The sequence below is a fragment of the Alligator mississippiensis genome, chromosome 1, assembly GCF_030867095.1.
Source record: "Alligator mississippiensis isolate rAllMis1 chromosome 1, rAllMis1, whole genome shotgun sequence".
In the NCBI taxonomy this organism is placed as follows: Eukaryota; Metazoa; Chordata; order Crocodylia; family Alligatoridae; genus Alligator; species Alligator mississippiensis.
Window position 1 is genome coordinate 196,805,087 of NC_081824.1, and position 23,668 is coordinate 196,828,754.

Here is a 23,668-nt window from a genome sequence, read left to right on the forward strand (position 1 = left end):
ACTTTTTATATTTTGATGTGATTTTTATAAAGCTGTTAACTGTATACTGTCATTGGGGGTGTGGGGGGCAGACAATTTAGTAAGTTTGCACAATCCTGAAAATGAGTCAATAAAAAAAAATGCTTAAAAGTAAACATTGATTTTTAGCTGTCAGAATTAAAATGAATTCTGCAAAGTCTAAAAATAACTTTAATAGTTACTAAATCTCCTTCCTATGCATGCCAGTTCATTGGACACTTTAAGGTATCATGCTGTCTGTGGTTAGCTACAGAGGCAATAAAATCAGAATATATGATTGAGCTCGCTAAATCATCTTTCCTTTCTTGTGTGTGTGTATGGTTGGTTGGTTGGTTGGTTGGTTGTTTATTTTTTTGGTGTTTAGCAACTAGGGATGTAAATATCATTTAAAAATATTAATTTAACCTCCTCTAATTATATTGGTTAAATGATTAACTGATAAAGCAGCAGCTTGAACATGGGGGGAGGGAGAGAGGAGGCAAGTCCAGCCAGACAACAGGGCTCTGGTGCTGGGAAGGAGGGGAGCACCTGTGAGCTGGCAGCTAATCCCTTAACTGATGACTCATTAGGCTGCTGGCTGTTTTCCTCTTATGCTATGGATACTAGTTCCTCTCACCCTTTCCCCCTTCTGCCTGTCCTGCTGTCTTCTGATTCCTGCTGGGGCACTACATGCTTCCCTTCCCTTCCTTCCATGCCAGACTGCACCCGCTCTGAGCAAAAGAATAACTGGTTAAGCTGTCTTGTTATCACTGTACTTATTGATTAAGCGATTAATTGTTTAACCTTTCACATCTTTATTAGCAACATTATTCCTCTTAATGGGAGATCTATATGCATTTGGGTAGTAGTCCTTGCTTGCTTGTAATGGTCTGATTCTTCCTGAGTTCCAAAATGAGAGAGAACTTGAAATCAGTAAGAATATAACTTTTTTTTTTTTCCAAGCAGATTCTACTTCCTGACATAAATAGGTATATCAAACCTAACCTCTCACCTATATGGCTGTGACTTTGTTTAAAACTCATGAGTCAATGTAGCCTTCCAATTTCATGTTCCTCTTAACCAGATGTCTCTTGTGGCCACTGTACAAGGCTGGCTAAGGATGCAGATAACATGCGACGTGGCTAAATGAACCTGGCCCAGCTAAGTAACAAAATCATTCAAATCTGAGGTAGCGTGATGGGGCACTTTTACATATGCTGTGCCAGTGTTTTAATTAGAGCGGCTCTGAAAGCCACTCTAATTAAAGCACTGCTGCATCTTGTGCATCGCAATGTGGGTGCTTGAACTAAAACTTGTTCAACAAAACAACCCTGATATCATATAACAGGTGGGTATGGAGAGTGCCACTGTTGTCACGGACAAAATGCCATCCATCCAGGCAGCTGAGATGCAACTTTCCAACAGAATTTTACAAATTTCTGATCTGAGGGGCTGTCCCCCCCCCCCCCCCCCCCTTTTAATGAAACAATACTGGAGAGAACTACACAGCCTCTTAAAGCCTCTTTTCTTGAAATATAGGAGAGAATTTGCTTCTACACTCTAGGAACCCAAGCCAGCTACCTTTTACTTATTACCCAAGATCCACAAGCCTAACAACCCAGGATGCCTCATTGTCTCTGGCATCCACATCATCATGGAGGGGGTCTGTGGCTATAGTTAGTGACTGTATCCTAGTCTCAGATGCTACCAGTGTTGCTAGCTATTGGAAGGGAAATTCTTTTCTGAGGTTCAGCATAGGTGTGTCAGAGTAGGAGGGAGGGAGGTGAATAGAGCAGGTTGGGAACATGCAGCTGGGTACTGCCGATCCTGTAGGTTGCTGCCCTTGGCATAGTTTGCAAGCCTTCTGTTACCAAATGACAGACTTGCTTATTCTTCCTAACATCAACACATATTACTACAAGCTGTAACCTTGGCAAGTTTCAGAATATCTTTCTACCTGAAATAAAGGTGCAAAGTTGCAAAACATGGGTAGGTAACTTTATCTTCATTCATTAGCAGCTGGCAGACTCCCTTGGCCTACCCTCCCAATTGTTCTTGCTTGATCATCTCTAAAAATGCTTCCATGTTCTGTTTGTGTATCCTACAATCCCATACCCTCCAGTCTGGTTGCATTTAGAGCTCTTGGTGACTGGAATTCTTTAGCGAAGAAATTGAAGGATGTTTAGAACTTTTCTGCCCTTCTTTGCCCTCATTTGGAAGGGGCACAAAGCTGTGGAAGACAACAATATAGCCCCAGTAAATGCTGTCACCTATGAAAGCTTATGCCTTTCTAAATGAGTTTGTCTTTAAGGTGCCACTTTACCTAGCCTAATGTCACGTACCTGAAGCTTGTACACTTGAAATGGTCCATGCAAATAAAAACATCTTGAAGAGCCTGTTATTGAAAGTTAACAGGTCAGTTACCTGATTTGAGAATAATTTCTGTTCCATTCCCCCCTCCCCTCGATTTAAACTAGAGCTTCTAGATAGACAAAGCTAGGTGCATTCATTTATGTGAACACTAGATGAATAAGCACTGAAGTTTGAGGGGGCTTGAAAATCCAAGGTTAAACTCACTAAAAAAAAATCTAGTGCAGCAGAACCGAACTTCTTTTTAGTGTTAGGTTTTGTAGTCCCCCTGTTGGGGTATATAGTCACAGCAAAAGAATGCAGAGGACTGCTGAGGGTGGCCCAGGGGTTTGCAGCTTTCATTTCAAAGGACATTGCAGGTAAGCCCAGGGGACTGCTTCTGTGCTCCAGCTGAGTAGAGAAGCCTCACACTTTGAAGTAAAAGCTGAGTGGCACATCCTTAATTTGGCAGTCTGTTCCAAATTACAGTACTGTATTTACCCAAATGCATGGTTGCTTTGGCAGAGGCTGGAGGGAGGAGCAGAGGTGGCATCAGGGAGATGTTGCAGCATCTTGGATTCTGAACCTGAACCAACTCCAACTTGGATTCTGAACCTGGGGTTGGGGCCAGAATTGAAGTTGCAGGGAATTTTTTTTATTTTTTTTTAAATTTTTTTTACACTGTGCTGGGTGTAGGGGAAAAAAACAACTCATCTTGAATTTGAGTAAATATGGTAGGTATATTGGGAACCTTCCTGATGTGGAAAAATTGGGTTCTACTGCATTCCATGGGGCTTTTGCCTTGACTGAAAGGTGTATGCTGTAGCTGTTGCTTTATTTCTTGCAAGCTCTCCAATACCAGTTGAACTGTTCTAGAGGTGTAGAATGCTATAAGTAGTTTGGAGTGCAGGTTCAGTAAGTAATGGTTCAAACAGTACACTTTTTCCTACTTTTTTAAAACAAAGGGAGATTTTAACTATAAAATCTAGCATTTAGCATGACATCAAGAAGGAAAAAGTAACTTCTTCAAGTCAGGATTTTTCCTACTGTTTGAGGTAATTTCAGTGTCCTCTTGTTTTGAATATAACCAAGCATATGTTGGCATTGAGCAAGTTATACAAAGGTTCTGATATGCATATGAATATAGCAAAGTATATAATATAACATAAATGAGGCATAGCATAGCTAAAGTAAGGAGCAGTCACTTTTAGTATAATATCTTTAATATTTTGGGACTTCTTTTACCCTCAAGTGAATTCTTGTTTTCAGTTTAGTATTCTGTTGCACCATAACAGTATTGCATTCTTATCCTGTTTTGATGTGACAAAATGTTGAATGACCTCATGTTTTCATCTGGTTAAGGATTTGGTTTGCTGTTTGGTTTGCAGCAAGGAATTGGTTTGCTATTCAGCTTGAGATTTACATAAAAATTCAGTGCTCGACTACACAAATGGGGCAAACTAAGTAATTTAATAAGATGCTGCAAAAATAAAAACGGTACATTTATAAGTGTCACTATGTGGTCTGGTAACCTGTAATTGGGTTGAATGATGTTGGAGCATTAGAAAAATAACTAAAAGCAGCTGATGCTTCAGTCCCTGGAGACTTGGGGTATTAGTATATAGCTAATTTGTGAGTCGTTATGATTTGGTCTTACTCAGTTCATCATCATTTGGTAAACCCTCCCTTTTGTGGAATAAGATCTAGATTCTTCTTGATACTGTTTTTTTTAAAGCAGCCTTTTGTTATTTGAAGACTTGCCTTAGTTAACTATATTTTTCTTTTTAGCTCTATGTATGAGCTATCAGAAACTGGATTTATTTTAATATTTTTTTACTTTGATCTGCTAAGATGCCCGCAGCTACTGAATATGTAGTTTCTTGGTGATGCATTTTATTTTTCTAACTATTTAAAGACATCTCCTGAGAAATTATTGGAGGAATTCCAAAACAAAAACAAATCTCCTCTTGAAATCCATTCACTGTGAAGGTGTATTCAATTGAGTATGTTTATGACTTTCCTTATGTATGGTTTAATGGCATATCTGTGTCTCAAGCAGAGAAAGAAATTAAATTCTCTCTCCTCCATCCTGGGTTGAGTGCCTTACCACTGTTGGTTACTGAATAGAAGAGGGAGACCACTTCTGTTTCCTATCTCACAGGGGAGGGCCTTACACACCAAGCTGATTTGGTCTTTGCTGTCTGAATAAATAATTAAGCCATGCGAAGCAGCGGCTGGAGTCCAGGTTCCTGCATTCCATGTGTGGCCTGATCACCAGGCTAGTGTGTCATTTTTGTTTCTTTCTCTGCTTCAGTGAACATCTAAATATTTTACACAGAGTAAAAACAACTCTCATAGGAAGGAGGAGGAAGATGCAGTTCAGGATTAGTCTGGTGGTTAGGACATTCCCCTGAGATAACAGAAACAGCGAAAGAGATTGATAGCACCTTCCCAATATCTTTATAGCAGGTCAGGCCAGCCTTTTTGACAGGCATGCCACAAATTTGCCCTGCACTCTCCCAAGTGCCACTCTCCTGCCAGATCTGCTCCTCTGCTTTGTGTTCCACACTCTGTGCTCCCTGTTCTGTCTCCTGCTTTGCTTCCTGCCCTGTGTTCCCTGCCTGATCTTCTGCTTCTTGTCCTACTTGCTGCTGCTGCTGTGCTTCCTCTCCTATCTGATCTATCGTGCTTCACGGAGGCTGCCCGTGCCACTCGTGTCACTCTTGTTACACTTGTTTTGTAGCTTCATGGTTATGGCACTCTTTTGAGAGGTAGGAGATGCTGGTTCAAATCCCTTCAGGCAGGGGAGTGAGTTGAAGTCAGAACATCCAAAATCCTGGTGAACACCATAACCAGGCATCACCAACTTCTGTTAAAAGTTGAAGTCCAGTGTTCCTGCCAACGGTTTTGTGATTCTGGCCCCCTGTTAACATTGTTTTCCTTACAGATGCTCAGAAATAAATGTTTTCATGTCAAGTGAAACAGTTTTTCAGGTTTCTTGAGCAGAAATTTTGAACAAAAATATTTCATTTAGAATTTTGTGTTTAACCACCTAAATTGACTAAACAAGTAGAGTCCTGCTGGAAGTTCCTTACAGTTAGGGCTGCCAGGCTTTGGAATGGGCTCCCAAAGGAGGTGGTGCTCTCCCCTACCTTGGGCGTCTTCAAGAGGAGGTTGAATAGATATCTGGCTGGGGTATTATGATCCCAGCACTTGTCCCACACCCATGCAGGGCTGGAAAGGGGCAGGGAGGCCATGTGACCAGGCTGTGGCAGTAGGAGCAGGGCCGGGGCAGGAGAGGAAGCATGGCCTGGCCTGGCCAGTGGGATGGTGGTGGCCTGTACCCATGCTTGTCCAGGCCCAGGGAGAGGCAAGGGAGGCAGTGAGGTGGTGGCAGCATATTCCCTGTGCCCATGCAGGGCCTAGGAGGGCTTATTTTCCTCCTCGTGCAGGCCAGGGCTGGGTGGGGAGTGGAGTGAGGCCAGGCCAGGGAGCAGTGGGGTGGTGGCAGCTCATGTCTCGGCTGGCTATCCCAGCCCATTGGAGTCATGGGAGGGTGGGAGCTGCAATCCGCCCATGAAGTTGGAGCCTGGGGCCTCAGTGAGCCTGAGAAATTTTGCCCCGGCCTCTGCAATTTCAGTACATCCCTATCAATAGCCAAAATATCTCCCTTCCAGGATCTTCTGGTAAATTCCTGAGTATGCAGGCAACTTGAGTAAAAAAGGTTGATACTCTGGGCTAGATTACAGCTGGTCCTCTGAAGGAATAAGTCTTAAAGTGAATGGAAGGTGGGTCCAGTGCTCTGAAGTGGCACTGAAGAGCAAGGGCTGGGCAGATGGATCGAGGCCCGCCATTGTGAGGGAGGGAGTGGGGCTGGGGCAGGGGCTTTACAGCTGGGGTGGAGCGTGGGACGGAGCTGTGGATCATCAGGGTGGGGGCTCCTGCTGTTGCATGAACCTTAGGGAAGGCACGGTTTGGGGGTGGGGAATATGTCCCTTGGATCTGTGCGCAGGGCGAGGGCAAGCTGCCTCTGCATGCCCAGGACAGGGGTTGCACTGGGCTCTTCCCTGTGGTGGGGCAGGTGGCAGGTCTGGGAAGGGAGTTATGGGGGGGCTGTAGCTCCCCCATAGCCCCCATCTAGTGCCGCCCCAAGTGCAGCCCAGGCCCAGCCTCCCCACCAGGAAGAGCCTGGCGCAGCCCCAGCCCCAACCGCATAGTGGCAGCTTGTCCTGCACACAGATCCAGGGGGCACATGCCCCCTGCCCCCATACCTCCTGGATGACCTGCTCCTCCCTCCCTCACTGCAGGGACCTTGATCTGCACCCCTATGCCCCTTTCTTTCCCAACACCCCTTCCTCCCCACAGACTTACCAGCTTGACACTGCTTTCCAAGCTGCTGTGCTGCATATTGGCAATCAGATCAGTATCGAACGATGTGGCTGGTTAAAAATCAGCCATTGGTATCAGCCCAAAAACTCTTTATCAGTGCACCCCTATACTCTAGACCTAAGGCATTTCTTTTATAGTTGAATTTTTTCATTTGAGTTCCCCCCATCCCTGACATCTAAATGTTGGTTCATCCCTAGAAGAGCTCACAAGAATTATGCATACTTAACTCTTTAGTGACTCCTGTAGCAGTGGAATTTTGTGTTTGAGAATCACAGCTGGGGTGTCAAACATCTAGCTTGCAAGGCCGGAAATGTTGGCAGCAATGCAGGCACTGGCGGCATTAATCCCTGTGACCACTACAGACTCTGTCATCAGGGCCATCACCTATGGGGTTAACACTGCAACTGCTGGTCCTACCACTTAATTCCCAGGTTGAGATGTCCCTTGGGGTTGTGATTATGTGTGGTATTAACCCCCACAGTTGTTGGAGCCACAGTGTTGGTGACCTGGACACCTGGGAGGGTAGGGGACTTAATGCAGTTGTTGCTTGCCCTGCTACTGGAGGTGGGTTGTTTGGTCTGTGAGAAGGCCTTAGGCAAGTCCATATCCAGACCAGAGGCTCTATAGAGGCTGGATCTAGCCTGTGGGGTTCTGGGTGAGTGGCATCAGGAAACTCTGTAGCTTCTAACTATTGTTCACCCATGCCAACAGAAAGCATCCCAAACAGGACTCTGTACCCCCAAACTTTATCAGTGGGCATTGTCCCTGAATTCCTGGCTCCTGTAGGAGACCTGTGGGCTATATGTTTTAATATCCCTCATCTAAAGCCTATGTAGCACTCAGACCTCATTAGCTCACAGTTGATAAAAGTTAAAAGAAATACCATTTAGTTCAACAGTCAGGTGAAATTGCCAACCTACTTAAGTGAATACATGTGAGAAAAATCTAATTCAATAAAAACTCTCATCTGCTGTATTTTGTCAGCAGTGAATCTTGAATGTGCATTTTCTTCTGAATTTATTTTTTTAGAAAGCTTAGGTTTCATCCAAGCAATTAAAAAAAATTAAAAAAAAAATTCTAACCTTAAAGTTCTGATGATGCTTTTCATACCAGTCTGAGTAGCTAACTTCTTCTTCTTTGTCTGTCTAGGAAATTTAAAAATAAAGCAGATGTTGTAATGCATTTTTATTAAGGTTTTTAAGGTCATTTTATTCTGTATTTGTTGGCAGGAGGGATGTAAACCTAATGTTCTAGATCAGTTCTGGAGGATTTGGCAGGTTACAGGTAAGAACAAACTCTGCCAATTTGGGGGACAATGGGGTGGAAAGTACTTGAGAATGATCTTTGATGTTGAACATAGATCCTTCATTGATTTTAAGATTATTTCTTTTTTTAACAGTTGGTATATCTTCCAAGTAGATTAAATGCAACTCTTAGCTAGATTATCTTTTAATAAGTTACATTTTTAACAACATTTTTGAACGGAAAATGATTTTTAGAGGTTGGAAATCATCAGTTTTCAGCATCCTTACATTTACCAATAGAAAATTGATGGTTGCTTTCTCTCCAATAAAGATAGTAATGTACTGGTAGACAGAACTCTTGAAACATCTTGGCACCATCAAGCTAAGATCAATTTACTGTCTCCTTTCTCTTTCCCTTAGGGTCTTTTCTGCCTTACATGAGGCAATAGCAGCAGTACTGCTGAACTTTCCTTTTTAATTCTTTTACGGTCAGCTCTAACTCTTATGTGTTCAAGTTCATTGTAGCTTCAACTTCTAAAAGACTTGTGCAAAGGGAAAGGTGCTTCAGGGTTTTCAGTCTTCCCCAGGTCAGTGTCTTAGGTTCTGGTAGCTTCATTTCTATCCATTACTCTGCTTAGTAGGTTGAGAACTGCTGGTGAAAAGGATACAGATCTCAGTTTCACCACCAAATAATAACTCAACCACTTTTTTTCTGGCTGTTCTGTTTTATAGCAATACTTTTGTCTTTTTATATTTTTACTAGAAAACTGCTTGTGTTAACTAATGTTTTATGCTTTTTGGTAGCTGCTTCTCCTTTAAAATACATTGTGTGTTGGGAATATTTTTTTATAAAATCTCTTGCTTTTCGTTTTGTTATGGTTCAGTTGTATTACTGTCTGGTCAGTGTGACCTTTTGGGGTGGTGGGGAGGGGGGGAAGAATGTAATCATTTCTGGATATTGGTATCTTTGACAACACACAAGTTCTATTTGCCCTGTGAATGGTTTTCATCATTAGTAGTAACACCAAAATGCTGACATTTTTGTTTTTGAGCTGTGTAGTCCTCATATAGTGATAGACTTATTGTTGAAACTCGTTTTGGTTTGTGGTAAATGTGTACCTAAGGGTGGCCTTTAAAACATTCCAAAGAGCACAGTATTGATGAGCGTTTAAAATAAACCACTGTATAGCAGGTTCCTTCATTTCCGGTTGCTATGTTTTCTTGGTCCAGCTTTTACATTTCACTTTGATCGTTAGTGCTATTTGCATAGCTCATCATTCTAGAAGGAAAAAAACATTCTTTTTTTATTGTTTGTATTAGTGATGTAGCAGTGTTACCCCATGGTTACATCTACACTTTGTTTCCACTGTGAAATGTCTGTTATAACTATTTACATTAATATCTTTATCTTCGAGAATATAGCAGACTCTTAATAGCCAAACATTCAGCATACCACCCAGCAAAAGCTTACTACATGATACGGTTGTATGATTTGTTTCTTTGGTAGTATAATGCTTCTGAATATTTTACTAAGTAAAACTGTTCACAATGGGTCCAATTGTACTTTAAAACTAATTAAAGGTAGTGCTCTAGCTCTGGGCCCCTGGCAGATGATTTTTTTTTTCACGCCATGAAAAAACATTGCACCATATGCACAGCTACACTTGAAAAGAAGGAAAAAGTGGCATGTCGGGTTGCATTACTACTGCTTCCCAAGTTTGCTCAGCCCAACACTGGTTAGCAGAACCATTGTAAGTGCCCCCCAGGACTGCCATAGCCAGGCAAGGGAGATGGGGGAGTGGAGGGGGTGGGGAAATCCCTGTCCTGCACAGAGCCAAGCAGACTGGTAAATCCCTTCCCTTGGTTCTTGGCAGAGCAGGGAGAATCAGTCCTCTGAGTAAAGGAGGGCTCTTGGCTCTGGGTAAAGAAAGCAGGAAGTACTTCTCTTGGGACAGGCTTCCTCCTTTCCCCCTTCTGAGCAAAGTGGAAGGGGAGGGGGGAGTTTTTCCCCTGTAGTCAAATGTATGGGGTTACCCCTGCAAAGCACAGACTGGAGGTTCTCATCCTCTCCCCAGCCTTCCCCAGCATGAAGCCCAAGTGTCCAGGGAACCACCTTACCTGTGCAGACAAATGGCTGTGCATTCCCTCCTCTTCCCTATGCTTTGCCGAACACAGGGAGGAAGAGAGGGAATCCCCAGTCCTGCTCTGTACTGGGGAGAGGAGTTTCCCTGCACACCTGACCTCATGCTCTGGGGGTTATCCTCCTTGGGGTTGGGGCCAGGCATGTAGCCTTCCCCTCAGAGGACTAAACTGGTGGCAGAAAGGTTAGGGAAAGTTCAATTAAGTGCAGTTTCCATGCTTAACTGATTTTTTTATTTATTTAATTACTTATTTTTTTCCCACACCACCTGTCTGCCCTTGCATCCTGAGACCTGGGCCAGGAGGGTTTGGGGGAAGGGAGGGATGGTGCTGCTATGGCTTCCCTCCTCTGCTGCCCACATTCCTGTCCGGAGGGTGGCGGAGGAGAGTGGAGAGGGCTGGAGCACAGTGCCCAGGGAGGTTCCATGATCTCACTGAACCTGGGGAGCTCTGCGTTGTCAAGGGTAAGCCAGAACAGAGCTATCTGGATTTGGGATCATGGACCCTGGCCAGGAGGGACTGCAGGAGGTTCAGGGGGAAAGCTAGAGTTAGGATGGGACCACAGGGCCTCTGTAGGGTTTGTTACTGGCACAGCCAGCTTGCCCGAGCTCAGCTCAGCCTCGGCTTTCGTCAGCTCTATCCCCACCCCCAGCCAGGACAGGAATGCACAGCTCCCTGTGTCTCAGCCCTGCCCTCCTAGCCTGGACAGCTTGCCAGCCTCCTCCTCTTTTTCTGAAGGAGGCAAGGACCAGGTGCTTGTTGGAGCAGTCCCAGCCTGGCTTGCAGGGCCAGCCAACTGGGCTTGGCTAGGGGCTCCATGGGGTCCAGTTCTCTCCCATTACTCACAGTTCTTTAACACATGAGAGAGTCTTTTAAATTTTTCTTTTCTTTTTTTCCCCTGCTTCAAATAAAAATGCTTTACACAACCTTTACATAGAAATGATTTGCATAACCCTTTAAAGGATTTTAAGGAGACCAAGGGAAGCTAAAGTCCCCGTGCCTCTGTGTTACTCTACTTCCTGACTCCATGCTACAACCTTCCACTTCCTCTTGCCCCCAACCCCAGCTCCCAGTGCAGGGAGAGCCCAAGGGTCTTGGATCCTAGACATGCCCCTGCTTGTCAGCCCTCTAGTGGCAGGTCAGAGCTGTGCATGTTAGAGAGGGTATTATCCCTTAATGTATGATTGCTCACAGCATGTGCCAACTTCAACATGGACTAACATTCCTTAGAGTTAGCAGGTGCTAATTGTGACATGTAGCCTCACCCTCAAAGTTCCACTTATTAGGTTTGCTCCATCTGTTTACTACATTCCCTTGCCACTTTTCCTTTAATGTACAGAAGAGTAGACTAAGGAGATCCCTTGACACTGATGTCCAAGTTTGCATATGGCCACAATGTTATAACATATCTTTGTGAACTCTTGAAAAGATTCTGTTCATCCTCAGACTGTGGTAGTTGTATATAAATCAGCTGTAGAGAACAGGGTCAGTTACTGTATTTGCTCACATAGTACATACACCTTTTCCCCAAACATCAGCCCTCCAAATTTGGAGTGCATGTCTTAAGTGGAGAAGCTATTCTTTTGCCTGGAATAGAACCACAACTGTGCTTCATTGTGCAGCAGCAGTGGCATTACTGTTCAGGCAGCTGACAGAATCATTTGACTTAATATCTCATTGTTCATTGATCTACACATGATGATCTCATTTTTAATTGTCTTGATATTTTACTTATCAAGCTAACATTTTCTGGCAATTTTGCTGTCTGCTCCTGGTCTCTTCTCTCCTATTCCACAGCTGTAGAGACTCTGTATCTCTTTTCAACTTAACCAGAGTCCATCTATAGTCTTAGTACAACCTCCTTTTTTTCTCCCAGATGTGCCTATGGACAGGATTTCAATTAACTGTGCCCAGTAGGGTCAGCATTTATTCTCTTAGTTTATATGATACAGCTGCACAAAGGAAAATAGATTTTTGCGTTGCATCAATAGAAGCACATTAGGTGCAAGATACATATAATATGTGGTAGCGGCTCTTTACTTGGCACTTGTTAGGCCTCATCTAGAGTATTATATGCAGTTTTGGTTCCATTATTTTGAGAGAGAACATGGAGAAGTTAGAGGGTCCAGAAGTGGACATCAAATCTAATAAAGGGTGTGGAAGGCAAGTTTATATGAGGAGAGAATGAGGGAAATAGGCATATCCAGCTTGTAAAAGAGGCTATTAAGAGAAAACATGATAGCAGTGTTCAAATATCTGAAGGGCTGTCATAAAGAAGAGGGAGGGCACCTCTTCTGTCTTGCGGCAGAGAGCGGAACATGAACTAATAGCTTGAAGTTTTAGCAAAGTAGGTTTAGATTGGACATTAGGGAAGGCTTCTTGTTATGTCTTGTGGTTGTGCGGGGTTGACTAGTTTTACAAATAGTTTAGGCAATGAATTTATGTAGAATGGTTTGGATAGAGATGATTCTGTCTTTGCTCAGGGATCGATAACCTCTGAAAGTCCCTTCTCTCCCTACTTTTCTGTGATTCCAGAAAAAGGAAAACAATGAATTTAAGAATTTAGGCTGTATTTCATTTTAATTAATGAGCTAATGGCTTTACTTTGCAGGTTCTAAGAGAATTCATTCTCAGACCTTTCAAGTAAACCCATTAATAAATGTTGTAATTTTGGAAGAGGCATTGCGTTTTGCTTAGAAAATTTGAATGTCTGTAATAAGCACAAGCTAGAGCTGTATTTTAACTGCGGAGTCATGACTTCACCTTATTTTTTTTTTTCTTATTGAATATGGGATAAATGATGCCTTCTTTTGTAAAGTGCTTTGAGACCTAGGGTGAATGGCAAGATGTTAGAATTATTTACCATTACTGCCACCTAAAATATCCTGATGTGTTGTAATTAATGTAGCTGGACATCTTATAATAGTAATTGTGTAAGATCAAGTAATTAATTATTCAAAGTTTCATGGTTTGTTTTGCTCAGTTGAAATACAAACTGGAACAGAACTCATTTTTCAAAATAGAATTTGGGAATAGAGTGGAAGCTGTCTGTCTGTCAATCTGTTCTTAAATTGTAAAACAGTTTGGACAAACCTTCTGGTATAGTAGAGCAATGGTTCTCAACCTTTTTTGTACCAGGACCCACTTGTAAATATTGGGTCGGGACTGGCCACCAGTGCCCCTCACTCCTCATCTGCTGCCCCCAGGCTTCAGCCCCCCCAGTGTGTGGGGTAGGGTGGGGTGGGTGTGGGGCAGGGGGGCCATTTAAAGGGGAATCCATTTTTAAAGTTTGTTGATCCATTTTTAAAGTTTGTTCATGACCCTTCCATATATTCTTGCGACCTACTTTTGGTTCATGACCCACGGATTTAGAAACTTAGTAGAGCACAGCTTGTAGTAGTAACCTTAAGGCAGCAATTCAGTTGTTCATTTAGGCCTGGATGTAATTACTATCTTTCAGAAGAGTGCTTTTACAGGGCCCTTGGAATGAAAAAAATAATCTAAGATGTATTGTGTGATTACAGATACTTCACTCTCTTGGTTATTGCTTTCATCTTCAGTTTCTTGGTTGAGTTTTTTCTGTAGAAACGTCATCCTTTTTTATAGCAGGAACACATGTGCCTTGTAACAGGAAACTTTGGCACTATTTTTTCTTTTCCACAGCACTGCCTTTTTAAAAGTGATGAACCCATGGGGTGATGTCTTCGGAGAAAGGAATTAGCAATATACTTTCATAGCCTGTTTCTAAAAGACTGAGGCTGGACCACCCAAATTGTTTTAAGAGGTGGTTTGCTGTGTTTGTATGGATTGTCAGACATCAAGGCATTAGTTTACTCATGAATACCTTCATTGAAACTGACTACTGATCTGCAGATTGGTAGCATGTACAGTAAACCACTGATACTGGTTTTAGCCATGATTTTACACTGCTTGCCTTACAATAAAACAGCCAGCAAACAGGATTTTCAGTTTCTTAACACTGTATATGTGGAAAGTAACTTGGCGGCATTTTCTGCATAGAAGTTAACCCCTGTAGATCAAAATAATCTTATCTCAAAATATTTTGTTATTTTTTATTAAGACCAACTGTAGTTAAGGCTAGAATATAATATTTTTTTGACTTCTTTGGTGTCTTTCTTCAAAGAAAAACTGTTTTACAAACTTGATTTTGTATTTACATACTTGTAAATAGCTTGTGTTTACAAACTTAATTTTGTATCGGTATGCCTGTTAATAGACAGACGAGGATAGTTTTAAGGAGTTCAGGAGAGTAGAAACTGGGAATAACTTTTTCAGTTAACATACAGTTCATGGTACAAAATGGATGTTAACTACGTTTAGACACTTACATAGTGCTTACTATAGTATAATATCCCTATGTATTTTGGCTTCCAGCTCAAAATCTTGAGAGGTGCACGTGTTTTTTTTTTTTTTGGAAAAATGGGATTAGAGTGATTGCAGGCTAGATCCACAAAGGGTTGGGAGTGGAATAGTCATAGATTCATAGATGTTAGGGTCGGAAGGGACCTCAATAGATCATCGAGTCCGACCCCCTGCATAGGCAGGAAAGAGTGCTGGGTCTAGATGACCCCAGCTAGATGCATATCCAACCTCCTCTTGAAGACCCCCAGGGTAGGGGAGAGCACCACCTCCCTTGGGAGCCCGTTCCAGACCTTGGCCACTCTGACTTTGAAGTAGTTCTTCCTAATGTCCAGTCTAAATCTGCTCTCTGCTAGCTTGTGGCCATTATTTCTTGTAACCCCCGGGGGTGCCTTGGTGAATAAAACCTCACCAATTCCCTTCTGTGCTCCCGTGATGAACTTACAGGCAGCCACAAGGTCTCCTCTCAACCTTCTCTTGTGGAGGCTAAAAAGGTCCAGGTTCTCTAGTCTCTCTGCAAGCCCTTAACCATACGAGTGGCCCTTCTCTGGACCCTCTCCAGGTTATCCACATCCCTCTTGAAGTGTGGTGCCCAGAATTGCACGCAGTACTTCAGCTGCGGTCTGACCAGCGCCCGATGGAGGGGAAGTATCACCTCTTTGGATCTATTCGTCATGCATCTGCTGATGCATGATAAAGTGCCATTAGCTTTTCGGAGTCCTTAGTTTAAATACATGGGGCAAGTTAGTTGCTTTTGACTGGGATTCACATCAACCTCTGTATTGAGCAGGGAGCTGCCTAAGCTAGTTGGTAAAAAGTGCAGAATATAGATGCATCTAAAGCTTGGCCCATCTCCTGGTTTGTATCACACTCTGGGCCTTGGGGAGGTGCCGATCTCCACTTGAGTTTCACAGTCCTGAATCCTTTCTTGTTCTTCGATGCTTAAACTCAGGAGGTTACTCCTTTTTGTGAAAAATGAGGCTGGAAGAGACAGAGTGGTGCTTTTATACAGTAGTCTTACAGGATCATGATGTGGGAGACTAAAGTTCAATTTCCTCATCTATTTTTAGGAGGCTCAAATCTGCATCTTCTGTGTCTCAGGAGCCTTAACCACCAGTACTCTCCACCCCTGTTGAAGCTGCACTACTTTTAATAACATAATTAAAAGATTTCTGGTCCAGACAGATAATAATGTGACTTCAGCATAATTGCACACCCTTGGAAAGGGGGGAACCTTTAGTTCCAATCCCTGCTCCAAGAACTGTACATTTTTTATCAAGTGAATAAGTGTTTTGTTTTGTTTTTTTAATATTTAACAAAATTCTTAGGCTTCTTATTCCTCTGAATTGCCTTCACTTGTGTGACCACCAAGCATTAGGTTTTACTAACAAAAAATAAGGTTGTGAAGATCCCTGTAATCTTGCTTAGTGGTTTCTGCATGTTTATAATATGCCACATAATATTGTCATATACCTATGAACATTCAGTATGTGTGGCAATCCCTGTCATATTTGATTTTATTTTATGATAGCCCCACATTTTATGCCAAAGGTTCTTGTTTGTGATACCTAAGCATAATATAAAGTTACTGGGGAAAATGGGAGATTTTGCCAGGTGTCTGGTGGATATTTGGGATTTCTGTCACTTGAAAAATTGTTGGAAGTACTGTAGAATTAAGGGATAAATTTGCTGCATATGTTTGCTAGACTGAAGTAGTTAATGTTGTTGTTTTGAATTGTCACCTTTTGGGTGTTAGCTAATGCTTGTTAGAATCAATAGGATAGTCATACATGAGTACACATTGTTGAATTGATTATGTGGTGCTTTTTATAGCCAGAAAAAGTAAAAACACATCTTCTTAAAAGAAGATAGCTTGAAGTCCTGCCCTCTAACCCCTGCCCTTGCCACTGGAAGTCCTTCCCGTTGCCCCTGAAAGTACAGTAAAAGCTGTTATCCGGCACCTTACAAGCTGGCATGCTCTACTAAGGCCTTATAAGCCGGCATGCTCTCTATGCCAGCTTGTAAGGTAAAGTGAAACTGGAAGTGCCCACCATGGCACTTCCGGTTTCTCTGAGCCCCCATAGCAGAGGGCAAAGCATCCTGTGCTGCCGAGCCCCCAGGGCTCAGGGGCATAACAGGCTGCGCGGGACCCACCTCCCTGTCCCGCAGGAGGGATGGCGATGCTGCGGGAGGGGCGGCGACACCTTGGACGTGGTGGGAGAAGCTGCGGCCTGAACAGGCAAGGACACCTGTTTGGGCTGCTCAATTAACTGGCATATTTTGTTATCCAGCATCCCCCATTCCTGGGGTATGCTGGATAAAAGAGCCTTTACTGTACGTCTTTTGGCAAGGGGGTTTGCCATCTTGGAACTGAAACCCCTGCCAATTATGTTCTAATAATCAAGCATCTACTACAACATTCATTAATTTAATTTCAAGAAATATTTTTGTCCTAATTTATATGTGTTTGCATAGTGTACATAAAGGTGATTGCATAATGGCTTAAAATGAAGTCCTACTTTTGTATATTGTGGGGGGGATGTGGAGGGGTGTGGGGGTATGGGTGGGTATAGAATTTGTGGGGGCCTATCAGTGTGTGAGGGGGGGCTTGGGGGGGCGTGCTTGGGTGTGGGGTGAGGGTAGGTATGGAGTGTGTGGGGTGTACATGGGGGCTATGGGTGCATGTGTATAGTGGTGCGAGGGCGCAGGTGTGGCTACATGTGTATGGAGGGGTGTGTGGGGCCCCGTCTCCCTCTCCCCCCCCCCCCCCAGTTGTACCAATGGCAGCAGCAGGTCGCAGGGTCTCAGGGTGCTCAAAGCCTGTGGCAGGCGGAGACCCCCAGCAGCGCACTGTCCCAATCATGGACTGCATGTGGCCAGGCTGCCAGCAAGAAGAGGGGCGGAGCTGGCTCAGCTGCATAGAGCCCCTGTGTTCCTGCTACCCTGCTCTAGGCCCCTGCCAGCCCTGGCCCCTGGGCACCAGCGTGAGTCCTGTGCTCTCACCCAGCTGCCGCTGGGCTCCCACCCACCTGCTCGTTTGCTGCCACTTCCCCCTGCCACTACTGCCACCACCACTTTCCTTGTCTGCCACCCTTCCCCCGCTTCTTCTCTATCCAGAGAACCCCTACCCTGCCTCACAGTGTCGCTGTACGATAGGTGGGGCCTGCAGTGGGTGCAGGAGAGTGAGGAGAGGGAAGCAGCCGAGAGGAACCAAGGCGGGCTATGCCCCCACCTGGCTCCTACTTTGACCAGCCCCCCAGGGAGCAATGCAGCCAGAGCCTTGTGAACAGAACACACAAACAGGCGCATTCTGGCCTGGCACAGGAGGGTGAGTGGGAGGGTTACCAGTGGGAACTCTCAGCCCTAAGTTGCCCTCCAGCTGTCCCATACACAGCATGGCACCCTCTGAGGACCCGTAGCCCCTCCACACCGAGGAAAGTTCTCCTGGTGCTGGACATCAGGTAAAGGGATGAGGAACCTTTTCCTGGGAATCCCCCCTGCTGCTCAGGAAGCTAGGAAGCCAGGGGATATTCCCCCCCCCCCCCCCCCCCCCCCCCCCGACAGCTGCTCGAGTCTGCCTGATAAGCTGCAGCAGCTGCTGGTGAGAACCATGTGTGGACCCACCTGGTTACCCAGCCATACAATCACCTACACAGCCACCTGATCAGAGTCACCTGCAAGATGGTGATGGGTACATGCCGCACCCCTAGGCTTCCTGGTCTGGATGGACCACTCGCTTCTAGTACCTCAGAGGCCTTCACCCAAACCTATGGCCCTAGTCTCCACACAGACAGAGCCCCTGACTTCAGGCTGCAGGGGCTGCCTGCTTTGCCTGTTGGTTGCTGGGACCATAGAACACGAGCATTCCCACTTGTGGGATGTGCTTGCTACTGGTGACTCTGGAGGGCAGGGTGAGAGAATTACAGGAGGAGGTGGTCAGGCTACGGATCATTAGAGACCATGAGGTGGAGATCGATGCCTACTACCAGGCCGTGCATCTGGAGAAGGATGCCACAGAGACCAGACAGAAAAACAGACCGCAGCCAATAGGGAGTGGAAAATGGCCACATCAGCTGTCACACCAATAACCCTCCACAACAACTACACAGCCCTCTCACCGTCGGCTGCCGTTGCATCTGTGCCAGACCAGTCAATGACCCAGCAGTGAGGCAATGCAGGGTGATAGCTATGGCAGACTCCCTGTTGCAGGGCGTAGAAGGAGCCATCTGCTGCGCAAACCTCCTTGCATGAGAGGTTTTGCCTTCCAGGAACTAGGACCAAAGATGTTGCAGAAAGAATTCCTAAGCTGGTCTGCCCCACTGACCATTACCCCATGTTCCTTGTCCATGTAGGCACTAATGACACAACAAGAAGCAGCTCCAGAAGGATCATGGGGGTGAAACTCAAGGGCCTAGCAGTGCAAGTAGTCTTCTCCTCAATCCTCCCAGTCAGAGGCCATGGCCGCCGGCAGGAGCTATTTATTGAGGAGGTGATATGAAGGCTTAGGAGATGGTGTTTCCTGATGGGCTTTGGGTACCTTGATAATGGCGCACAGTTCTATAACAGGGATGGTTTACATGCAGGGGATGGTATTCATCTCTTGAGCAGATGGGGGAAAAAGCTCTTCACTATGAGAGTAGCTGACTTGTTGAGGAGCTTTAAACTGCACAAGTTCAGGAACCGGGGACAAGGGTCCGCTGCAGTACACGAAACCACTTGCCACAACACGTGAGGGGGTGTTCAGGAAATGGACAATCAGATTGGTAATAATACCTTGCGACACCAGAGGCATGTTAGAAAACCTGAGGTGATTAGAGGAGCCCTCAAGTATCTTTACGGAAATGCCGGAAGCATGGAAAACAAGCAGGGGGAACTGGCACTCTTCCTGCCAGAAGATGATTTTGATCTGGTTGGGTTAACAGAGACAATGTGGGATGACACACATCTGGACAGTGAATATTAAGGGCTATAGGCTTTACAGGAGGGATTGGATTGGGAAGAAGGGAAGGAGGCGTGGCCTTCTACATGAAAGAGCAGTGCCCCTCCCTGCAGGCCACTATAAACAACAGGGAAGTGTCCCTTGTGACCCTCTGGGTCAGGATGCAAGGGAAATCAGGAGAGAGACACCTGATGGTGGGAGTTTACTACAGGTCTCTCTCCCAGGAAGAGGAGTGTGATCAGGCAGTCTCCAGAGAACTGACTGAGGCAGTAACACTAGAGACATGATTATCATGGGTGACTTTAACTACCCTGACATCTGTTGGAAGGACCACTCGGCTGCCTCCAGCAGGTTAGCCAATTTTTTGGCAACAATACACTACCTGTTTTTGACGCAGGTTGTGGAAGGGTCTACCAGGGGTAAGACCACTCTGGACCTAGTGCTGGCCAAAGGTGATGACATCATAGGTGACTTAAGGATTGGTGGTACTCTGGGGGAAAGTGATCACGACCTGGTCAGGTTCACCATCCACTGTAAGACTGTTAAACCAGACAGCACAACAAAAGTGCTGGGCTTCAAAAAGGCAGATTTTGCCAAATTTAAGAAGCTGCAAGAGGCCCTCTGCAGTCAGCAACCGGATTACTTGGGGGCTCAGGAACAGTGGTGCTTCCTTAAGGAGGCAATTCTCACTACTCAAAAACAGGCCATCCCCATGCGGGCAAAAAATGGGAAAGGAGCCAACAGACCAACTTGGCTCAACAGGAATATTAGAGACCTTTCAAAAAAGAAAAAAGATGCATACAGGAGAGGAAGGCCTTAATAACAGGAGAGGAATACACCTCCATTGCCAGGGCCTGCTGATTCATGAGGTAAGGAAAGCCAAGGCAGGCATGGAGATCAAGCTGGCAACTGGAATAAAAGACAACAAAAATCCCTTCTACAGATGCATAGGGAGTAAGAAAAAATCAGGCTCCACTGTGGGACCCTTACTAGATGTTCAAGAGCAGCCGACAGTCGATGCCCATGAAAAAGCTGAACTCCTAAATGAATACTTTGCATCGGTATTCCTGAAATCAAATATGGGCTGCTCGCCTGATCAGAGGTCCAGGGAGCATAGGGAAGACAACAAACTACACAAAATCAGTCCTGAACAGGTGAGGGATCTCCTGCAACTTCTGAATATCTTAAAGTTTGCAGGTCCTGATGACCTGCACCCAAGAGTTCTGAAACAACTGGCTGAGCTAATAGCAGCACCACTTGCCAAGTTGTGTGAAGAGTTGTGGAACTTGGGAGTGGTCCTGGATGACTGGAAGAGGGCCAGTGTCATGCCTGTTTTCAAGAGTGGGAAGAGGGATGTCCCAGGAAACGACAGACTGGTCAGTTTGATCTCGGTCCTGGGTAAAATTTTTGAAAAATGTATTAAGGAGGTGATCATTTGCAAACTGGAAATGAACGGGGTGTTGAGAACCAGTCAGCACAGCATTGCTGAGGGTAGATCGTGCTTGACAAACCTTGTGCCCTTCTATTACCAGGTAACTAGCTGTGCGGATGAGAGACACGTGGTGGACACAATCTACTTAGACTTCAGTAAAGTCTTCAATTCAGTGTCCCATGGGATTCTCTCCAACTTGAGGGTGCTGGACTTGACCAGTCCTCAGTGAGGTGGGTGGACAAATGGCTTAGAGGTCACTTCCAGCAGATGGTAATTGATGGGCTGGCCTCATCCTGGAAGGCCGTCTTCAGTGGTGTCCCCCAGGGATCTGTGCTTGGACCCTTTCTCTTCAAAATATTCATCAATAATCTGGATGAGGGGGTGGAAAGTTCAATTATTAAGTTTGCGGATTGTACCAAGCTGTGAGGAAATGCAGGCACATGGAAGGATAGGACCAGGATCCAGGAAGATCTTGACAGGCTGGACTCTTGGGCGAAGCAGAATCAGATGAGATTTAACACTGATAAGTCCTTCACCTGGGTAGGAAGAACCCTTACCACAAGTACACGATGGGTGGTGGCCCACTGGCTGGCACAGAATCTGAGCGAGACCTGGGGGTTATGATCTACCGGAAGATGAATTTGAGCTAGCAGTGTGATGAGGTCGCTAGGTAAGCAAATATTACTGTGGCGTGTATTATCTGCAGTGTGTCCAGTTAGATCCAGGGAGGTGCTCCTCCTCTATTTGGCACTGGTGAGGCCTCAGCTGGAGTACTATGTCCAGTTCTGGGCACTGCAGTTCAAGAGGGACATGGATGAGCTCGAGAGGGGACAAAGAAGGGCCACTCGCATGGACATAAGCTTATAGAGGGCAAATTCAGGCTAGACATAAGGAAGAACTTTCTCCATAAGGGTCACTAGAATGTGGAACATACTTCCACCAGAAGTGGTTCAGTCACCATTGTTGGAGGTGTTCAAGAAGAGGCTGGACAGGCACCTTGCTCAGCTTGTCTAAGCCCAGTAACTTCCTGCCTACTGCAGGGGACTGGACTTGATGATCCTATGGATCCCTTCTGGTTCTACAATTCTATGATTCTACCTTTCTGCCTACTGCTCTAGCAACGCATGGTTCCTGGCTGCATGGCTGGGATCGCAAAACACAGCAGGAGCCAGCCTGGCCCCTGCAGTTCCCATCTGACTCTGTCCTGCTGTGCGGTCCTGGCCATGCAGCCAGGAACTGCAGGGGCCTGGCCGGGCCGGCTCCTGCTGTGTTCTGCGGTCCCAGCCACACAGCTGGGAACTGTGTGGTGCCGGAGCCAGCATGGCTTAGCCAGCACCACGTGGCTCCCAGCTGTATGGCCAAGACCGCATGGTGCAGCAGGCGCCAGCCAGGAACCGTTGGGGGCTGGGCCAGGCCAGGCTGACTCCTGCTGCATTCTTCGGTCCCAGTCATGCAGCCAGGAACTGTGTGGTGCTGGCCGGGGTGGGCTGGCTCTTGTTCTTACGTGAGTTTCCACTCTCGGCTGGAGGGAGGGTGGGGGAACAGCCCCATGGTCTCCTGGCAGAAGCTTGGGGTGGGGAGGCTTGGAGTGGGGCAGAGCCAGGCACGGCTTGCTGCCACTGTTGGGTCCTGCCACTGGTGCCTCATCAGCTTTTAGACAGATAGACACGGGCAGGTAGTAATTTTCTGAATTTTCTGGTCCCATGGTTTGGATAAAATGGCCTGGCAGGCTGGGTCTGGCCCGCAGGCTGTATATTGCCCACCCCAGTCCTAGGGAGTGGAGAGCACGTTCCCTATAGAGTATTCAGAGATTTTATCAGCCTGTCTCTAGCCAGTTCTGTTATCTTGTACAAATAGTAATTTTTCAGAGCGTTATTTGGCTAAATTTGGCTACAATTTGGTGAGGACAGTAAAAAGCATTACTTGGCTTCAAGACTATCCATGTGTCAAACTTGGAGTTCCAGCTTCAAAACTTGAAGGAGTCTCATTGTCATCATTCCACTGTATTTGCAGACAGCCTAACTGAAGCATCTAAGGCAGTCAATCTGATTATCTTGGCCTGAGCAAATTGGTATTATATCAGTGCTTGAAGAGATCAGTTCCCTTTTTTGCTGTTTCCACACCATTTACTGTCCATTTGTAGCCAGTAATTCCCAGCAATCAGTTAGTATTATAGTCTTAATAGATGGAATTTCATTAAGTAAACAGCTCCCCACACCTGGCCTTGTTTTTGTTGGCCATGTCTGTACCAGTTGTTGATAAACAGCTACTTAGGTACAAGCTCATTGTCCACACACACAATTTGGTCAACCCAAAGTTGTGCCTTTGTTTATCCATGCCATAAAGACCCATCTTTATACCGCCTTGCTCTGGATACTCTGTTAAACCATCTAATCCTCTGAAGGGGACACAAGAAAAAGTGGACTTAATTTGTTGTAAATGTCACCTGTACAGTGTCTGAGGGCCTAGACTAATGTATCAATGTCAAACTATATTGATATAAGCTGTTTATAATTAAAGGATTATATCCATGCATTTCTGAGGTAATACAAGCATAGCAAAACTCTTGGAACTTTAAACCATAAATGAAATAGGAGTAAGTACATGGGGATTTATCTAATGTCTACCAGTCTACAGGAGCATGTAGATGTAAGAATTGCATCATAAAGCATGTACACTCCTGAGTCGCACATAGTTTCTTTTGTTTTTTCTAAACTGGTTAAAAGTTATTTTTGTCCATAGCCTAAATATCTCTCCCATAAAACAAAATAATAAGCACAACCTTATTAAATTTAACCT

At 45.2% G+C, this 23,668-nt stretch overlaps 1 protein-coding gene across 7 annotated transcripts in view; it reads left to right on the top strand.

Annotated features, from left to right (window-relative positions):
• Positions 1 to 23,668, top strand: part of PPM1B (protein phosphatase, Mg2+/Mn2+ dependent 1B) — a 103,093-nt gene that overhangs the window by 25,498 nt on the left and 53,927 nt on the right. For 4 of the 7 annotated variants that reach the window (XM_019483266.2, XM_014598052.3, XM_019483268.2 and 1 more), the window contains exon 2: positions 7,965 to 8,019. The exons of the other annotated variants lie outside the window; for them this stretch is intronic. The gene's annotated coding sequence lies outside the window, so the exon portion shown is untranslated. The remainder of the gene's footprint in view (positions 1 to 7,964; positions 8,020 to 23,668) is intronic. 7 annotated transcript variants of the gene reach the window in all.